Source organism: Lontra canadensis, unplaced genomic scaffold (assembly GCF_010015895.1).
Source record: "Lontra canadensis isolate GAN:19392208 unplaced genomic scaffold, GSC_riverotter_1.0 scaffold41, whole genome shotgun sequence".
NCBI lineage: Eukaryota > Metazoa > Chordata > Mammalia > Carnivora > Mustelidae > Lontra > Lontra canadensis.
The window spans coordinates 12,476,980-12,495,674 of NW_022631035.1; the positions used below are offsets into that span (position 1 = coordinate 12,476,980).

Sequence of the window (18,695 nt, forward strand, 5' to 3'; positions counted from 1 at the left end):
CGCTGGGAGCTGATCCTATAGAAAGTTTTGGGAAGCATGAAATACGGGACTGGGCAGGCCTTGGGAGGTGGGAGCGTAGTGGACGTTAGCTGTCAAGTTCATGTGGGTGAGCTTGCTCTTGGCCTTCTGACAAGAACATGGCGATGTCAGGAGTGGTGTGCACCAGTGCTGAGCTGTCAGGGATCAGTTAAACTGGTGATTTCTTGTTGCCATGACTACAGACCAGGTTTTCCCCCCCCTTCTTCCACCTCCCCTCCCCGCCTCCTCTCCCCTTTTAATGCTTTCTCAGACAAAGCTGCAGGAGAGACCCTCCTGGGAAGTCTTCCCTGTAGTTATTCCTTCTTTCTGAGATTTCTTTGGCAGGGGTCTGACTTCTCATTGCACTGGATAATTGAGAGCGTTAAGGCTTAGGGGGGTTGTGTGGCTTTCCCAGGTTCCCATAGCTGGTCAACAGGAGAAGGCAGTCCTTGTTCAGTTCTCGAGAGCATCAGCGTCGCAATGTCAGGGACTGTGCCCTAATCATGTTCTCGGCACCGGTTCCCGCACATTAGGGGTGCAGTAGATGTTCGTTGAATTAATAAAGTGAGTTTGCCAGTGCCAGTGAGTGGGTCGGGTGTGCTTTCTGCGAGCCCGGGGCCGGTCGCTGCTGACGCACATTACAGTTGGCATGTTCTGCACCTTGCTGTAGCTGATTTGATGAGCCAAGCAAATTGTAAGGTGTAAGGAAATGCAGTTGGGATGCCCAAAGCAAGGCTCTGGGGTACGTGATCACAGTGGAGGAAGGCGGCCATCTAGAAGGAAGAATTCCTCCCAGTTTTGGAGAGATCCTTACTACTTTTTTTTTTTTTTTTTTTAGCAAAGGGAGCTTAGAGATTACACATTCCAATAAGCAGGATGTTTTCAGGAGGCTGTGAGTAAATCAGTGTGTGTGTTCCCGGTAGTATGCCTAGAGGAAACCCCTGAGCCCGGAGCTTCCCCTCAGCCCTCACTCCAGTCCCTGGAGGCATATTGTCCTGAAATTACCTGCGCAGAAGCTCCCTATAAACACAGTCAAGAGCAGCCCCCTCCCTGCTGAGTTCTGGCGAGCCTCTTCTTCCTCCCATCTCTTCTCTGAGCCACCAAGTGAGTTTTCTTGTTCCAAACACAGCAGCTGAAGGAGAATAAAGATGGGCCATGATTTCTCCTGGCCCAGCGGTTCAGCCAGACTCTCACATCCGAGACACCTGGGGAATGTTTTCAAAGCCTCTGACTCGGGACCTCCCGTGGTGAGGCTGGGCACGCTGAGCTGTCTGTGCAGCACTTTCCCGAGGACGTGGTACCCTCACAAACGGGCTCTGTTCTAGTCCAGCTCTGTTGACGGGTGGAGGGAGCCAGCGGGGTGCACATGGCAGCAGAGCTCGGGGGAACCTGGCTTCTGGACGCTGGCTCTTGGTCTCCTAACCAAACTTCTCAGGGGCTCCTGTAGCCATCCTGGGCTCATTAGAGAACTGTAGGGCTAGGGGACAAATGAGCCTATTTCAGCCTGAGCCTTGGAGCAGTGACTGGGAGACAAGATCGTCACTGTTCCTTTTTTCTTTTTCTTTTTTTTTAATTTCTTTTCAGTGTAACAGTATTCATTGTTTTTACACAACACCCAGTGCTCCATGCAATCCGTGCCCTCCCTAATACCTACCACCTGGTTCCCCCAACCTCCCACCCCCCGCCCCTTCAAAACCCTCAGATTGTTTTTCAGAGTCCATAGTCTCTCATGGTTCACCTCCCCTTCCAATTTCCCTCAACTCCCTTCTCCTCTCTATCTCCCCTTGTCCTCCATGCTATTTGTTATGCTCTACAAATAAATGAAACCATATGATAATTGACTCTCTCTGCTTGATTTATTTCACTCAGCATAATCTCTTCCAGTCCCGTCCATGTTGCTACGAAAGTTGGGTATTCATCCTTTCTGATGGAGGCATAATACTGCATAGTGTATATGGACCACATCTTCCTTATCCATTCGTCTGTTGAAGGGCATCTTGGTTCTTTCCACAGTTTGGCAACCGTGGCCATTGCTGCTATAAACATTGGGGTACAGATGGCCCTTCTTTTCACTACATCTGTATCTTTGGGGTAAATGCCCAGAAGTGCAATTGCAGGGTCATAGTGAAGCTCTATTTTTTATTTTGTCGCTGTTCCTTAATCTGTACAACAGCTTTGCTTTGTCCCCAGGGACAATGGCTGTGTTGTCCCAATCTTCATCCCTTGATGGCGGCCGTCCGTTGAGGGGGCTGGGGCTGGCTGGCAGTGTCTATGGAAGCCAGCCCCGTGTACTGGATTTCATAATGTTTTTATCAAATGTGGTTTGTGTAGGCCTTGGTCAGACATCGTGGGCCTCAGAGTGCTGAATAAAAGGAAATCAGTGGCTTTAAAATAATTTTTGAAAGGTGGATGATGTGTCGATCTTGTAGGCCTTGCCCACGGATGAGCAGGGGCAAGGGAGAAGCAGGAGGGCTCTCTTCATTGCAGGTACCGCTGCTGAAATAAGCTCCCCATTTCTGTACTGGGCCCTGGCATTGTGACGATGTCCCCCTTTGGTGACTGTGGGGTGCAGAACCAGATTTGTAGAGGCTGCTCTGCTCCCAAGGAGGCCCCTGAGGATAGTTTTAGAATTAGATGGTCCAGGCTTCCGCTTTCTAGTTGGTTAGCTGTGTGGACCTGGACTGGCGGCTTACCTTCTCTGTGCCTCGGTAAAATTGTGGCACCCAGCTGTCCTAAAAATCCCTGAGTTTTAAGGTTGCTACCTACCTCATAAAGTTGGTGGGATTAAGGTGCAGTAATGTCAAGGGCTTAGAGCCTTCTTGGAACACAGTAGTTGTTCATTTAGTATTAGCAAAACCGCTACTGCCAAGAAACTCAACCTCAAATCTTTGCATTATTTCTGCCTCCCAATCTTCACTTTTTGGTGTGATCCATATTTTTCCTGATGCCAATTTTCAAATTCATTCGTGTTTTGTTGTTTGTGTTGTTCGTATTCACATCACGTGTGGGTGAAATTAAAATAAATAGAAATGCCAGCCTTTTGTCATGGAGTCCAGAGTGCTTGAATTCAGAATGACAGGGTGTTCCTGAGCAGAAGAGTGCAGATGGGCTGGTATTGCCGTAGCTTTTGGTCCGAGCACATGTCCTGATCTCCTGTCCCAGGACTCTTGCCTAAGTGTCCCTTCTCAGTTCTGTTTCTTCCTTAAGGTCCTACCTCGCTGGATGGACTTCCTAACACACATGGTTTTTCTTCTGCCCTTTTGAGTGCAGTGTATGTTGTCAAAAAGCCCCAAATGTTGTGATAATAAGGTTTGGTATTCCTTACAACTGGCAGCATGTCATCTTGGTGGGATGGTACACGTGTGCCATATCCTTACGAACAGTTGTAGGTAGAGAGTAACTGTCCTATTAAAAAAACAAAACAAAACAAAAAAAGACCTAGAATGTTAGCACTGGACCAGGCTCTTGGGAGGGAAGGTGAAGTACAAAAGAACAGTCTGCAGGCTCGGTGGGGGAAAATGTTAAATGGGGGAAAGATCAGGGAGTAGAAAAGGGGAATGTGAAAAGATGTGTACAACCATCACATGAAGGACAAAGCCCAGGGAATGGATCTCACCGAGCAGGGATGGAGGCCCTTTTAGGAGCGGGGGATTCCGAGCTGGCTCTTGAAGAAAAAATGGAGAACTTTCCAGAGAGAAAGTGACACATGTTGAGAATGAAGGTTTGACATGACCATCCCACAGAACCCCTGCTCTAAACCTGTGGGGAGGCAAAGAGGGGATGGTTGAGTGAGAAGGCGCGAGGGTTTAGCTGTCTCAGGGGCAGGGAAATCCTTGCAGCTCCTTGAGGGAGAGCTGCGATGCGGATCCAGGCAGCACGTACTGGAATGTTCCCACCAGACGGGAATGAGCGGGAAGCTGCTCGGGGCAGTGCTTGAAGGAATGGATGCTGGCTGGGCTGCTGGCAGTGGGAAACACTGAAGAGTAAAGAAACGAGGGAGGAAAGATTGCAAGTCCCCAGAGCTCGAGGGCTGGCGTGAATGGCATCGATTTTGAATGAAGATGATGTGAAAACTGGAAAGAACTTTGCAGTGGGAAATCCTTCCCGGGCCTCAAAAGAGCTGAGGAGGGTTTGCATCATGGTTCAGAGTTTGGACTCTACCGGCCTGGGTTCAACTCCCAGTGCTACCTAGTGACTAGCTTTGCAATTTTGGCCCCATTGTCCTGTTTTACTTTCTTCATTTCTAAAATGGGGATGATAATAGCAGCTAACCCAGGAGGCGGCTGTGAGGGCTTACACAAGCGAGCACATCTGGGATGTGTAGAACTGTGCTCGGCACTATATGAGCACTCAGTGAACGTCAGTGCTGTGTTACTGTTCGTACCTGTTGTACGGGCAATCAGATTGCAGGTGTGGGGCCAGATGGAGGGCTGAAGAAGAGACGTCTAGACCTGGGAGATGCACATGAAGGAACTCTGGGAAGAAAGGATCTTCTCAGTGGAGTGAGCGCATAGATTGATACATGGAGGACCAGGGCAAGTGGAGATGAGCGTGGTGCCTTGGGGAAGACCCCTGTGGATTAGTGGGAGCGTAACATGGAATCTAAGATGGACCATGAGTAACTGGAGAATTGGGCAAATCAAGAGACTGTTGTCATGGAAACCAAGGGAGGACTGTGTGTGTGTGTGTGTGTGTGAAGATGTCATCCAAATCAGATTTGTTGGGAGTTGAGTGTAAATTGAGGAGGAAAGCGTGTAGATACTGTCAGAGACGCTGCGGCAGCTCAGTTCTGAGATCATTTAGAAGCCAGGTTCAAGGGATCCAAGAAGCAGGGTGGGAGAGGATGGGCAAAATGACAATGAGTGGTATATAGAGGAGTCAGAGGAGCAAATGCAGCCCTCCCTCTGCTTCTCCATGAGACAGTGGAGTATTTTGAAAGGCCGATGGAAAGCCACCGGTAGGAGGCAAGATATCAGAAAGCCAAGTATGGGAGGGAGGAAATGCAAGTCCCCAGGGAGGGGCTTGGCAAGCATGGTGCACACACATGAAGAAGGAAATCTTGAGCAGGTGAAAAGCACCCTCTTGTCTAAAATGTGGGAAGGGAGTGCAGGTGTGGAGGGATGTGGGGAGACACCGGCCTGTAAAAAGGTTTTCTCCATGGGGAATAAATGCAATTCTGACCTTGTGTGAATGATGTGTGGCTTGAACCTTAAACCTCCAGTTCTTTCCTTTTTTTTTGCAAAAGATAGTTTCTTATTCATGATATTTATTCATAATCATTTATAAGCTTGTTTGCTTATTCATAATTCTAGGCACTGGGGAAGAAGTAACTTGGGGGGTTCTAATAGCTTTTATTTTAGAGGTCATTTCTACTAGGAAACATAAGTTTGGAAACCAAAACAGAGGGGTTCCTCCCTTGTTCATACTGGCAGGTGCCTCGGCTGTCAGCGGGAACAGTGTCCCGCGGCTGGAGGCCCCGCTTGCTTGGCCATCCCTGGAGCAGGTGCAGTGAGGATTAGGCTACCCTAGGGGTAGCTCAGGTCGGGATGCTGTGAATCCCAGAAGCGGGCAGACCTCTTAAGGTTTCTTTTTGCCGCTTCATATAGAAGAGCCGGGTGCGGTAATGCCGTAGCCAGCCCAGAGCCACCTCGCGAGCTTGCCTCCCTGTCTGCTTCTGCTTCGTTTGTGGAAAACCCTACATCTCTCAGTCCTTTCAAAGAACTGGCTCATGTCTATAAATAGGTTCTAGCAGGTTCTCCTCATACTTGGACACCGTGACTAAGTCAGTGAAGCAATCTTAGACTATAAAGCAGGCTTCTAGATGGGGAGCTACTATGCCATTTATATGGGCTGCTGGGGGTGGGGAGGGGGAGGAGAAAGCAAATGCCCAGACCCCCAGAGACAACAGGGAGCAGGGTTTCCAACGGGGCTGAGGTGACAGCAGAGCCAAGGGGTGTCCTCATCTCGGTGCGGTGGCGGTTGAGCAAAGCCCAGGGCTTCAGAGGGCGTGGTGACCTCAGGATCCTGGGCTCAGATGGCAACCAGGGTCCTGAGGCATTTCATTTTGAGATCCCCTCTGGGACTCTCCCCGGAGGCACAGCTCTGTAGGCATAAGGCAAATTCAAGCGTCCCGAGGCTTCTGGCCACCAGTAGCTCCAGTATTCCCAGTGGATGCTGCCTTAACATGTGTAGTTGTGCAATGATCCCAAATTTATAAACAGCCAGCTGAACCATTTCCTGGCAGCCAGAAGCTCAAAAAAGGAAGCACTTGAGGGAGGAAACAAGTTGTCTGAACTCTGCTCCTATGTGGGAAGTCATTCTTCTAGAACCAGGTACTTAGGTGAGACCGGACCCAGAAGAGAAGATTCAGGGGAGAACAGAGAAGTAAACATCCCCTCTTAATAGTGATGATAATCGCCACCGTTGCGCTTGTGGGCAGTAGCTGGCATGTGACGAGGACCTGCTTGAAGCCTTATGCTAAGCACCTGTACTTTGTGTCTCCTTTGGTACCATTCAGCCCTTGCAACAACTTGTAATAAATTAGATACTACAATACCATACCCAGCTTGGTAGGTGAAAACATTGTGTCGCTCCTGTCCTGCAGACACGTGGCCCTGACTACCTTCTTGCTGTCAGGTTTTCCAGATGTATTCTCTTAGGCAGCAAAGTAGTTCTAATGGGGGCGTTCATTGTCCTTTCATGATTGTGCTTCAAGGTTTGAGGTCCTTCGTGGCTGAGGTCTGTGGAAGCCTGCACTTGGAAGACCTGAGCGCCGGGCTTCCTGATGAGCTGCATTCTCTGTCAGAGGGTGTGATAAGCCTTGGTGCACAGTCTTTTGCTGATGTTCTTTTTTGGCAAAAAGCACCATTTTTCATCACTTGACAAGAAAGCCTTTTCTGTGTTTGACCTGAAGGGCCTGATTAGCGGAGGCAGGAAAAGGGAATCAGCATTGCCATGTTTTAAAAAGTAAAAGAAGGGTTTGGTGGTTTTGTTTTTGGTTTTTGTTTTTTTGTGTGTGTGTTTTGTTGTTTTTTTTTTTTTGCCATCCCTCCCACACACCCTGGAAGTCCCATAATTAGCTCAACAGCCTTCTTCTGCTGATGGATTTCCTAAATCACTCCCAGAAAGAACTTGGGTGGTATGTGCGTCTCTTCTAAATAAGGGTCTTGTTTCCCCCCCCCCCCCCCCCCAGAATATTCGTTTCCCACGAAATCCCAGAAACATAGACTCCTGAAATATTACAAGACATTGGTTTCTAGGCGATTGCAACTACACTGAGTTCGGAAGCTGAGGTTTCTGCAGAGGTGAATACGAGCTAAATGTAAGCACAGGTGCCGCAGTTGTAAGCGTTTTTGTGCCTGGGACAGAAAAGACTTCCAGTCCTCTGCAGCTGAAGAGGGTGGTGACCCACTGGGGCATAAGGCTGTTTTTCATTCTTCAAATTTTTTTTTTATCAACTAAACTACTCTTGACCAATTCGGTTATGCAAGAAGTCAACAAATACTCAGCAAGTTCCCATTCTGTATGTCCTTTGAGGGGGCAGCTACTCTGCCTTCTCTAGGACTGAGAGTTTAGCAGGGGGATGGACCTTGACCTATAAGCCCCAGTGCTTAGAGGATCCTGCCCACCGAGAGAGGCCATGAGAATCACAAGGCGCTGAATGTGCAGATGACCTCAGCTGGGGCCGGTGGTCAAAGGGGATTTTTTGGAGGCCTAGTTTTGTGGAATCCCAGCCGGCACTTGGAAGATCGGGATGTTCCTAAGTTCACAGCTTGGGCCGACTCCCCTTTCCCTAGCAGAGGCAGAACACTGTTCCCTCAGGGTGGAACCTACTTCCCCTTTCTCTTCAAAGTCTGTTTCTGTATCTAAAAATGGACTGGAGCCCCATCTGTTTGCTGATTTTTTTTTTTTTTTTGAAAACCCTTGAAATGTTTGTTATTTTTAATACCGCTCCATGTGACTCTCCTCATCTTAGAGAGGATGCTTCTCCTATTCAGGTGGCTTAGCGAGCACCCCGGGGATCTGTAGACCTTCCCCCCGAAAATGGAAGTAAAGCGTCCGCGAGCAGCCTTCTGAAGGAGGCACACTCCGAGCCACTGGGCTGGCTTTTTTCACAGGTAGCCCGTTTCCCTGTTGCCTGAAGTCGGTTCACGTGAAGACAGAGTGCTTCATTCACACCGAAGGGACCGTGAGCCCCGGTAGCTTAGGCGGGTGTCTGTCCATACTGTAAGCGATGCCAGTGGTGTGATCTCTGGGTCATGGTTTCCTTCAAACGAATCCAGCCGACTGTCAGCTGCCTGCGGTTTTCTTCATGCCACGCGCCCGCACACCACACTTCAGGTGCCTTTGCGCAATGCTGAGGTGATGGTCTGAGGACAGAAAGGTCGCCCAGGACTGTACCCCGACATTCCAACCAGTTTAGCCTTATGGCCCCAGTTCAGCCAATGTCTTACACGCCGGCGTGTTATTTCCTTGTGGTGTCTCTTCTGGGTCTAGCCCCTCAGCCAGTCTCCCTGCATTGGTCCCTGGACCCTTCTCCCCGACTATGTTTCCACTGCACCGAGGGATTAAAACTCTCAGTCCCACTCCATGCTTCCTGCTTATCATCACTGAGAAGCTGTCCAGTGCTTTTTCAGGATAAAATCCAGAATTCTGAGTAGACTACCAGGCCATGTGTCCTCTGATCCTTCCTGTTCCCGGACATCTCCAGGAGGCACGAGTGTGCCCTCCTCCCTCCTTTCTGCCTCAGACCTTTCCTGAGCTATGCCGTTGACCTTGCATGCCCTTCCGCCCCTGCTCACCTGGTTATCTCCTCCTCTTCCCCTTCACTTCCCGTTAGGACATTATTTATCTCTGAAGACTTTCCTTTGGACCCCAGATCATCTCTGGTCCCTTTCTGACTTGCTTTCATATCACTCACACATTTTCTTCATCACATCGGTCCTAGGAATCCTATGATGAGTCTTAAAACCGTGTCATTCCTACGAGTCTGTCCCATCAGATTGAAAGCTCAGGGAGGCTCGATGTTATTTATCTTGCCTCGGATTTACCTGTGATCCCCCACACTTAACACATATAGCTCTTCAGTATTTTTCAGCTGTGGATTTTAAATACGTATTTCTGCTTTTTCTCTCATAGACTTGCCTATAACTTTTTGGGGGGTAACGTAACAGAATGGCGTGGCTATGAGCAGTTCCTGAATTCCTGTCTGAGAGCTTGTCATTTTCTCATTTTGGGGAAACCTACAAAGTTGCATTTGCTGACCGTGCCAGCAGTTCTACACCCCCGTTGCTTTTGGGGGCTCACCTCCCGTTAGGGGGTCGCTCTATCAGGGCAGTTCCACACACACAGTCTCAGACCTCATGAAATTCCCACTGGTCGTTCGGAACTTTGTCGGGCAGACAGCTGAGCTCAGAGAAGGCTGGTGATTGCCCCGTTGCTGCAAGTGGTGGGTAAGGATAGAAAATCAAGACGTTCTGGTTTGGGGCATGAGCTGCCCTTCCTGATGTGTTCCGTGCTGGCCTCTTGAACTTGGTAATGACAATACGCTCATCCCTGACAAACGGTGCTGACGCAGGGCTCCCGGGTAACGGGAGCAGCAACTTGGGGGAACCACTGGGGCGGAGTGGTTGGCGTCTGTTACTCTGAGAAATCTAGCCTTGCTACTGGAGACTGAGGGACTAAGTTGGACCTCTTGGATGTCACCGTGCATGAAACAGAAGGCTTGTGTGCTCCGGCCGCAAAGAATGCCCACGAGAATTTATGGGAAGAGGAACTTAATAAGCAACTCACTAAACAGGTTACATGCTTTCCTTCAGCCGCACGTAGACGTCTTAGTTACGATGAGTGACAGATTGCGGCAGGGTGGGCCGTGTGGCGTGCAGTCAGTACAAGGCTGGCTGTGCAGCACTCCTGAGATTTGAGAACTGGTCCTTGGTAGTAGGCTCCCTGCTAGATGGGCTGGCAGGGGGCGTGGGGGGGGGGGGTCTCGGCATTGGCAGGTGCCACTCATTTAATGGGAGGACTAAAAATGCGATGGATGGAAGAAAGGGCAGAGAGAGGTTTAGCTAATAAGAAATTCCTGACCACCCACAACCTAATGAGGACATGCTTCCCTCTTGCCAGCTGCTGGCAAGCTGCCAAGGGAGGAGGGGGTGAGCACGTGGACAGAGAGCTGCCCCCCCCAACCCTTAGACAGACTTCTCTGAGATGCAGGCTGGGGTAGGAAGTCATGGGCTTTGAACCCAGACAGACCCGAGTGGGCAATCGCTGCCCCGCTTCTCACCAGCCTCAGCAAGTTACCCTTCGGGACTCTGTGTCTCATTCTGTGAAAGGGGGTGCGGTGAGGATGCCTCCTAGGGGAATTGCATGACTCGGGGGCCCCAAGTATGTGAAATTCCTAGTACCGGTCCTAGCACGGGTAGGGTGCGGGATCATAGGTCATCGTGGGCGTGTTTGCCGTGGGCTTCCCAGGTGCCTCTGCTGCTTGGCGGGTTCTGGTCCATGAACTTCCGATAGGGTAGCCGTAGATAGGCTTGGCTTCTCTCTCAGCAAATCGAAGACACTTGTGTGTTCCCATGTGGGTGTTCTGGAATCTGGGGTGTCTTACAGTCAACGACATGTCCTGGTTTGGTGGGCACCTTTCTTTAGTGTCTTAGAGGTGCGTCTCACTGTGGATGGCATCTGGGATTCCCTGAGACCCGTAGCCAGAGGATTCTCTGGAAAGATTTTCAGAGACTGGTTCCCTGCTGGGTGAGGACCCAGAACCACCCTCCTCACGACCTGCAGGGAACAACCATTTCTCTGGAGCGTAACAGAGTTAAGATGGCAGTTTCAGTGAGGGGCTGGTGAAGTTGGGAGGAGGGTGTCAGCGGGGGCTTATCGTTGAGGTCGGGGTTTAGCAGATTCATCGGGAAGAGGCATGTTGGCAGTGAATTTCAGGGAAAATTCCTCCCTTGTTGTCTGCCTGTGTAGGAGTTTAATTTTAGCACTTGGGATTGTGAATTATTTGTTGAAAGGTACTCCCACCTCTGACGCCCTTGTTTGCACCTGGTGGAGAGAATAAAGCTTTAGAGCACAAAATATAGTTTCCTTCCCCGCTTGTTTCTTTTCTTAGTGTTGTTAGAAAATCCAACTCAGTCTCTGGAGTCCTTGAGCACTTTTCTCTACTACGTGGAATGCTTTTCCCCACTACCCAGCACACCTACCACCCCCGCCATGCCATGCCCACGCCCACCACACATACCCAGGCGTGCACTCGTGGGCACACGTGGGCACACAAATTGGCCTAATGAGACCTCAGCAAGCACTGGCATTTGTCCTGACACATACCTGACCGTGAATTTACCACCTGAATTTGCCTCTCGGCGTCCCATCTGTGACCTTGGCCAGGGTGGGACTCCTGAATAAGCCTCCATCCCTGTTTCTCCGGCTCCCTTTGCAGTGAGGTCCCTACCGTTTCATTCTCCACCTGGGTGCTGGTGCTTGGGGATGCTTTCAGGCCTGAAACCGGGGAAGGCTGAAAACAAACCGGAGTGGGGATTGGGCTCTGTTCCAGCAGAAGTGCCTCCAGCATGTGCATTTCCGGGCTGGCTGGGGGCAGTGGATCTGGGGAGTGTGAGGCTTTAGGGGGTCATTCAGAAACAACCATCCCTGAATAGAAGGCTTCTGACCGAGTGACACGGAGGAATCCCTGGTAACTGGGGCACAGGCCTGATGAAAGCCATCCTGGGAGGTGGAGAGCTAATTGAGCCTGACCCCTCAGAGGACCTGAAGTTACACGTGTAGACGGACTCAGTCTGTGACCTTGCCCCTGTGAGGGACCTGAGACAATGCTCAGGCACATCGGCCAGGCCAGAGCTCAGAGCTCTGCTGAGCGTGCTGGGCAGGAAGTGGTGCAGACACCCCGGCCCATCCCCGTGTCCCCCATGACTGTGATGGAAGGATGGCGTGTGGTCTTGCCCTCGGTGGTGCTTTTAACCTGCCTGTGTTAGGCCTGGGCTCCCCCTTTACGTCAGGAGATGAAGTAGACTTGGGAGCCCTGGTTCTTCTCTGTGAAGCCAGCAGGTCCTGGCTCTGGCAAAGGTACTGATTCCTAATTTTATTGATGATAGGCTCTCCTCCCTTCACCTGTTCTCCCCCTCTTTCCAGAAGCCTGAGGGGCCTGTGTTGGAGACCGCCGTCATCCCCATAGCTGGCCTGAGTATCAAAACGACATCCTGATCCATCTTCTCCAAGACGGAAATAAGCCCTGTCCTTTCTAGTCACTCCTGCTCAAGAAAGATGCCAGACATTTTCAGTTTCTCTTGACTGGACCCACACAGAGACAGTTCTAATGATGCTTAAAAAAATGAAGACCAGAAAAAAAAAAATGAAGACTGGGGTTCAGTTTATCATGAGCAGCTGTGTCTTTGACATGGCTGAGTTCCAGACCCTTGTCTAGATCCAAGTGAGGGGCTGCAGAGGGCTGCTTCCCCTGGGCACTGAGCTTTGAACACGTTGGTGACTCCTTGCTGCCTGTGGTGTTGGTGTTCGAGTCTGAGAGCACAGGGGTGCGCCCACACCGATGCCCTGGAGGCAGCAGCCCCTTGTTCAACATCTCCTGTGACTCATCCCCAGGAAGTGAGGCCCCGGTCGCCTTGAAAACCGAGGTGCACTCGTGGGGCTGAAACGAAGGCCTGTCTCAAGGCCGTAATGATCCCCCAGATCTGCAGACAAAAGCAGCTTAGCTGGTTGGAGGATTTGGTCAGGGTGTGTTGGGGGAGGTGGGACGGCGATCCTCCAGTACTGAACTCAGAGGGTGAAACTTCCAGCTTGCTTTGCTTTTTATCACACAGCCATTTCTAAGAAATGAATGCAAATCCTTTTTAACATTTGAAGAAATGGACTCTTAACTCCCTTTTAGTTCTTTAGTGAGAGTTTTAATACATATATATGATCCAGACATTTATTCAATTCTTAAATTAACAGAATTGGTGGTTGTGGTGGTTGTTTTTTCATTAAATTGGCGCCTAGCCCACTGTTCTCCAGACCCAGGCAGCAATAGGCTGGAGCAAGGTAAGGTCAGGAGGTGGCGAGCCATGTTGCTGTGAGCAGTGGAAGAGTGTGCCCTCTGCCTTGCGCGGGCTTGTATTCTAGGCTCTTGAGTATATATATCCCTTGGAGTGGAATTGCTGAATCATATGGCAACAATGTTTCCCTTTTTGAAGTCTTGCCAAATTGTTTTCCAAAGCACCCACACCATTTTACGGTTCCACCAGCAATGGACCGTATTTCCATTTCTTCCACGTCCTCGCCAACACTGTTATGGGTTGTCCTTAATTACAGTCCTCCTACTTGGCGTGAAGTAATATCTCATTATGATTCTAATTCACATTTCCATAATGACTAATAATGCTGATCATATTTCCATAATTCTTTTTGCATGTTTGCATATCTTTTGGAGGAAATGTGCAAAATCCTTTGCCCATTTTTTAAATTGGTTGGTCTTTTTTATTGAGCTGTAAGTGATCTTTATATGTTCTGAATATAAGTCCTTTATATGAGCTGTTGTCTGCAAATATTTTGCCCCATTCTTGCATCATTTTCACTTTCTTTTTTTTTTTTCTTTTTAAAGTTTTTACTTATTTATTTTGACAGAGATCACAAGTAGGTGCAGAGGCAGGCAGGTGGGAGCAGGGGGGAAGCAGGTCCCCTGCCGAGCAGACAGCTCGATGCGGGGCTCAATCTCAGGACCCTGAGATCATGACCTGAGCTGAAGGCAGAGTCTTAACCCACTGAGCCACCCAGGCACCCCTGTTTTCACTTTCTTGTTGGTATCCTTTGAAGTACGAAGTTTTAAACTTTGTCCAATTTATGTTTTCTTTTGTGGGTTATACTTCTGACGTTACATATAAAATCATCCCCTAATCGAAGGTTGTGAAGATTGACTCCTATGTTTTCTCGTAAGAGTTGTGTAGTTGTAGCTTTGACATCGGCAAATGATGCGTTCTGTACACAGTGTGCAGTAGAGGACCCAACTTCGTTCTTGTGCACGTGGTATCCAATTGCCCCAACACCATTTGTTAAAAAGACTATTTTTTAAAAGATTTTATTTATTTATTTGACAGGGAGAGAGAGAGAGATCACAAGTAGGCAGAGCGGCAGAGAGAGAGGGAGAAGGAGGCCCCCTCCTGAGCAGAGAGCCCAATGTGGGACTTGATCCCAGGACCCTGAGATCATGACCTGAGCCGAAGTCAGCTGCTTAACCACCAACCACCCAGGCGCCCCGAAAGGACTATTTTTAAAACATCACCCATCTCTCCCACCCCTGACCTGTTGCCTCTAGCAACCACCAATTTTCCTGTATCTGTGAGTGTGGTGTATATATCTGTGTATGTTTGTATTTAGATTAAATTTAGAATTTAGGGGGTGCCTGGGTGGCTCAGGGGGTTAAGTGTCTGCCTTCAGCTCAGGTCATGATCTCAGGGTCCTGGGATCGAGCCCCGCGTCAGGCTCTTTGCTCAGCAGGGAGCCTGTTTCCCCTTCTCTCTCGCTGCCTGCCGCTCTGCCTATTTGTGATCTCTGTCCGTCAAGTAAATAAATAAAATATTTTTTTAAAAATTTAGAATTTAGATTAAATTTAGGAGAGATCATAAAATGTTTCTCTTACTTCACTTAGCAGATGATTCTTTAAATGTAAAACGTTGTTTACCACAGCCTTAAGTTCCAGAATTACTTCAATATGAAGCCAACACAAGACAGGCCAAGAAATCACCAGGGTAAGTCCTGTATTTGGCAGGAACCTTAACATATTAGCTATGCGTGGACAGCAAGGGAAGTGTCCTACCCTTAAGATGTATATGGAAGGGAGACAGAGGAGAGGCATCAGGGGTAATTCGGGAGCGAATTGGAAGAAGAGAACAATTAATGTGTGTCTTTGCCAAGCTGGTTCAGTTTCCTCTGGAAGCTCCTCCCTCAACCCCCTCTGTGTAGCTCTGGCTGTACACAGCCAGGTGAGCTCGGAGGAGGAGAGTGAAGATTTTTATCCCCTTGTTCAGCGGGTTCTCCTGTGTTCTTGGCATCTTCCGAAATCCTAGACGGAACTCCTCACTACCCTGCCTGCTCCCCCAAAGCATTGTGTCTGTGCCCTGCACCGTGTGTGGGGTCTTTGGTTGTTTGTTTATTGCCTCTGCTGGGCAGAAAGCATCTACAGGGTGAGGATAGCAGATTCATTTTTTGTGTCTGTAGTTCAGCTCTGTGCGTGGCTCAGAGAACACAGCGAATGGATCAGATTGAATTAAACCCTGAGATTGCACAGTGAACCTTCGCTTTTTCAGAAGGCAGTCTTGGTAAAAGGAGACCTTTGTGTTCCATTTTGTCCCCCCCATTTTTCCTAACAAGCCAATGCCCTGCTTTTATTTTTTTTTGTTCGTGCTTCTAAACTTAAAGGGAATGAGGATCCCAAGACCTTTTTGTCCTAATGCAGTGTGTTCTCATCAATGTGGTACGGCAGAAACAAGATCTGGTTAAAAAAAAGGGTGAGTGTTGCTACTTTGGAGCTCAGGGAGAGCTGAAGGCTGGTGTGGAAACTGAAGGTGCCTGATGGAAAGCACCTGCCGTTTCAGCTCTGCGATGCTCTTGAAGACCCATTAATGCTTTGCTCTCTTAAAACTGTGAGGTATAATGAGGGTGGCAGATTGGGAAGGAACTCATATCTTCATAAATGCTTTCAACCTTTAGAAAGTCTCTGTATTGGTGCTATGTCTTTATTTTGAAAATTAGTTGCACAAAAATCCAAATTTAGTGATCAAACACATGAGCAGATTTGTCAGGTTGTAACAAGTCTGTACTTTGAAAAGAACTCACTGTGATTTCCCTGGCTCTTTGACTTGCCCCACACTGAACCAGACAAGCAGTAAAAATATGCATACGACTTTACCCCCCCAACAAAAAGGTGCTTTTGAAAAGTGAGGTGAATCTATTCTCCTGTAACACCTTTGCGGACCCCTCAGAAAAAAAAGATTTTGGCAAAACAAATCTAGTAACATTTTAAATTTATTGAATCTGGCTGTTTTGTTCAGTTTTTTTTTTCTCTTTTTTTCCTCCACATGGTTTATAGTATTTTGAAGAGAGCCTAGCTTTGAGAAAACACAACTTAAACATGCTATATGTGCTTTCAAGAGAGCAAATACTTGGGGAAATGGAGGTATTTTTCCTTGTCATTCCTTAGTCCTCCTGCTTTGGAAAAACATAGACAAAGCAGCAAATCTAACCTGGCTGTTCACTTTCCTAAATCAAACATCTTTGTCCATCCAGTAGTACAACCTCAACCTTCTTTTCTCCCACCAGACCTCAGCTTCCGTGTCCCTGGCTCTGTGCCAAATACAGAAGCCTGCTGTCTGCTGGGTGGTTGGGCCCAGAGCTGTTACCTTTGTAAGCAGAACGGCAGGTGCCAAGTGAGAGGGACGAGATATAAGCAGACCGGGACCAGGGGCTTGTGCCTAGACTTGGGGTTGTGCTGCTTTTGTTGTTGGTAGGGTGTGTCCCTCCAGCACACTGTGTGACCACTGCCGTGGTTGAGTGGAGACCAGGACTGTTGTAGAAGGCAGAAGGAGTCAAACCTCTCATTGGTGAATGCTCCCTGATCGTCCTCAGATGTGGGCATGGGTGTGTTTTGTTGCCAGAAGCCTGTGTTTAGAGGCACCGTGGATCGAACTCCTGTATTGATTACTTTTAAGAAGTGATTTCTCGTTTAGTCTGGTTTTCATTTTCAAGGAGGCCTCCTTTAGGGAATAAGGGATGCTTCTGTTTCTGTCTTTAAAGTATCATTGACAGCTTTGCCAGAATTTCATTGGATGGATAGGAAGAGCGGAGGCTTGGGAATTAGGTCTTTGGCCCTTATTAACTGAGTGACCTTTGACGACGCAGTTAATCCCCACAGTCATCCCTAAGCGATGTGCTTGTCGAGTGCCCTGGGCCGGGCCGAACCCTCAGAGACCTCATGTCATAGAGATGAACATAGGGAACAGCTACGGAAGGTTCATGGGACCAGAGGGTCGAGGTCTCCCACCCTGTCTGCAAGGATCGGGAGGGGCTTTCCTCTTTGTCTTAATTCCTCCTTCTGTAGAGATAACAGTACCTCAGTGGGTTAGTGCTTATGTGTCCAATTAAAAAAAATAAAAATAAGACAAAGGTAAAAAGGCCTGCCACACAGTCTGCTGAGCGAGCTCTGGTTCCTGATGCAGTACCTCGGGAAGATCAGCATCAGGTTCGTAGAAGGAGGGTGACTCAGTCTACAGGGGGGTGCTAGATGGAGAGGAACAGACACGTCGCAGGAAAGTGGAGGCATTAGAGGAAACGGAGAGCTGGAATCGAGGATAGGGCCCAGAGCCGGTGGCGGTTTCTCCTGTGACTTTCACCCACACACTTACTACTTTTGACTCTGTACGTTCTGGGCACCCCCCTTCATGCACAGCGATGAGTGCACAGTTCAGGACAGGCTGACACTGGGATATTTTGGTTGCCCAGTTATGGGTTCCTACACCATAGTATATTGTAAATTGTGCCCCATAGATTCTGAAAACCACTGATTCATGCACCCGGTAAAACCTGATTTTTTTTTTTTTTTTTTTTTTTTTTTATTTTAACTTTGGAAGAAAGTGGTATGGTTTGGAACTGCCACATGGCGGTTTCCTACTGGGTGTGAGTACCATGACCCCACTCCGTGGCTCTCACCCTCCCTCCCTTTAAAAAAGAAAGGGGTGGGGCGTGTTGGGAAGTAAAAGGAAGAGTTCATGTGTTTCACATGATTCAGAAGAAACCACAAAGTGAATAGAGTCTCTGGGTATCTGTTTTTCTCTCTTTGATGCTTCATTTCATGAACCAGATGGTGTATTGGTTAAAAATGAGCCCGAGAGAGTAGACATGGGTGCTCGTCTTTACAAGTGAATAAGAGATGTACGTGCGGGTCTGGCCAGGCGACACCCGGAATCCTCCTCACCCTTAAGCTGTGCGTTTGGTTTCTTCCACGTGTGGTCTGTAAGTGGAGAGTTGGAGGCTAGACTATAATTGAAGTTAGTGTCAGGGAGGGGTCTTTAGTTTCAAAATCTTAAGTACAGAATTAGAAATACTTTTCTCCTAGGACGAGCTGAGTGAAGATGTTTTGATAACGTGTGGGCCATATGCCGTCTACATTTCCTTCCTAGAAGGACATAATGTACTTTTTTTCCCTAACTAAAACAGGTCCACTTAGAGTAATTTTCATTGTCACGTTCTGACACGAGAGAGTGGAACAGGTGTTTTGGGGGGAGTCGTGGTGCTCTGATCATACCTGTGTTTGCTCTTTTGGTCACAGTAATGCCTGGACATCGAAACCTCTGGGGGTAGGCAGGGCAGGGGGTGTGCAGCCGGAGGAAAGAAGGTTCCCCACACTGTGTCTCCACAGCACTCCCAGCAACCCCTGTTCATCAATGAAAGGCTTCGAAGCCAAGTTTTCACAAAGCCTGGGTTTTTCTGTACCATCTGGCTAACACGAGGGTGATCTGTAATGAAGGCCAGGGGACAGAAATTTTTTTTTTTTCCTCCAGGCAAATACCTTTCTGATTCTGTCTCAATCTAGCTGCCCAGAAAGTTGAGCGAAAGCAGGGCATTGCTGAGATCAGTCCGATGAGGGCTTTCTGCGGCGCAGCCCACAGCAG

The 18,695-nt window shown here is 48.7% G+C and overlaps 1 protein-coding gene and 1 long non-coding RNA gene across 3 annotated transcripts in view; both read left to right on the forward strand.

The window, feature by feature from the left end:
* PRKCA (protein kinase C alpha) overlaps nt 1–18,695 on the forward strand; it is a 383,972-nt gene that overhangs the window by 96,805 nt on the left and 268,472 nt on the right. The window lies entirely within an intron of this gene.
* On the forward strand, nt 13,785–18,161 carry LOC116875375. The gene is made up of 3 exons (XR_004384180.1): nt 13,785–13,814; nt 15,912–15,913; nt 18,097–18,161. It is a non-coding gene; the product is annotated as an uncharacterized LOC116875375 (long non-coding RNA).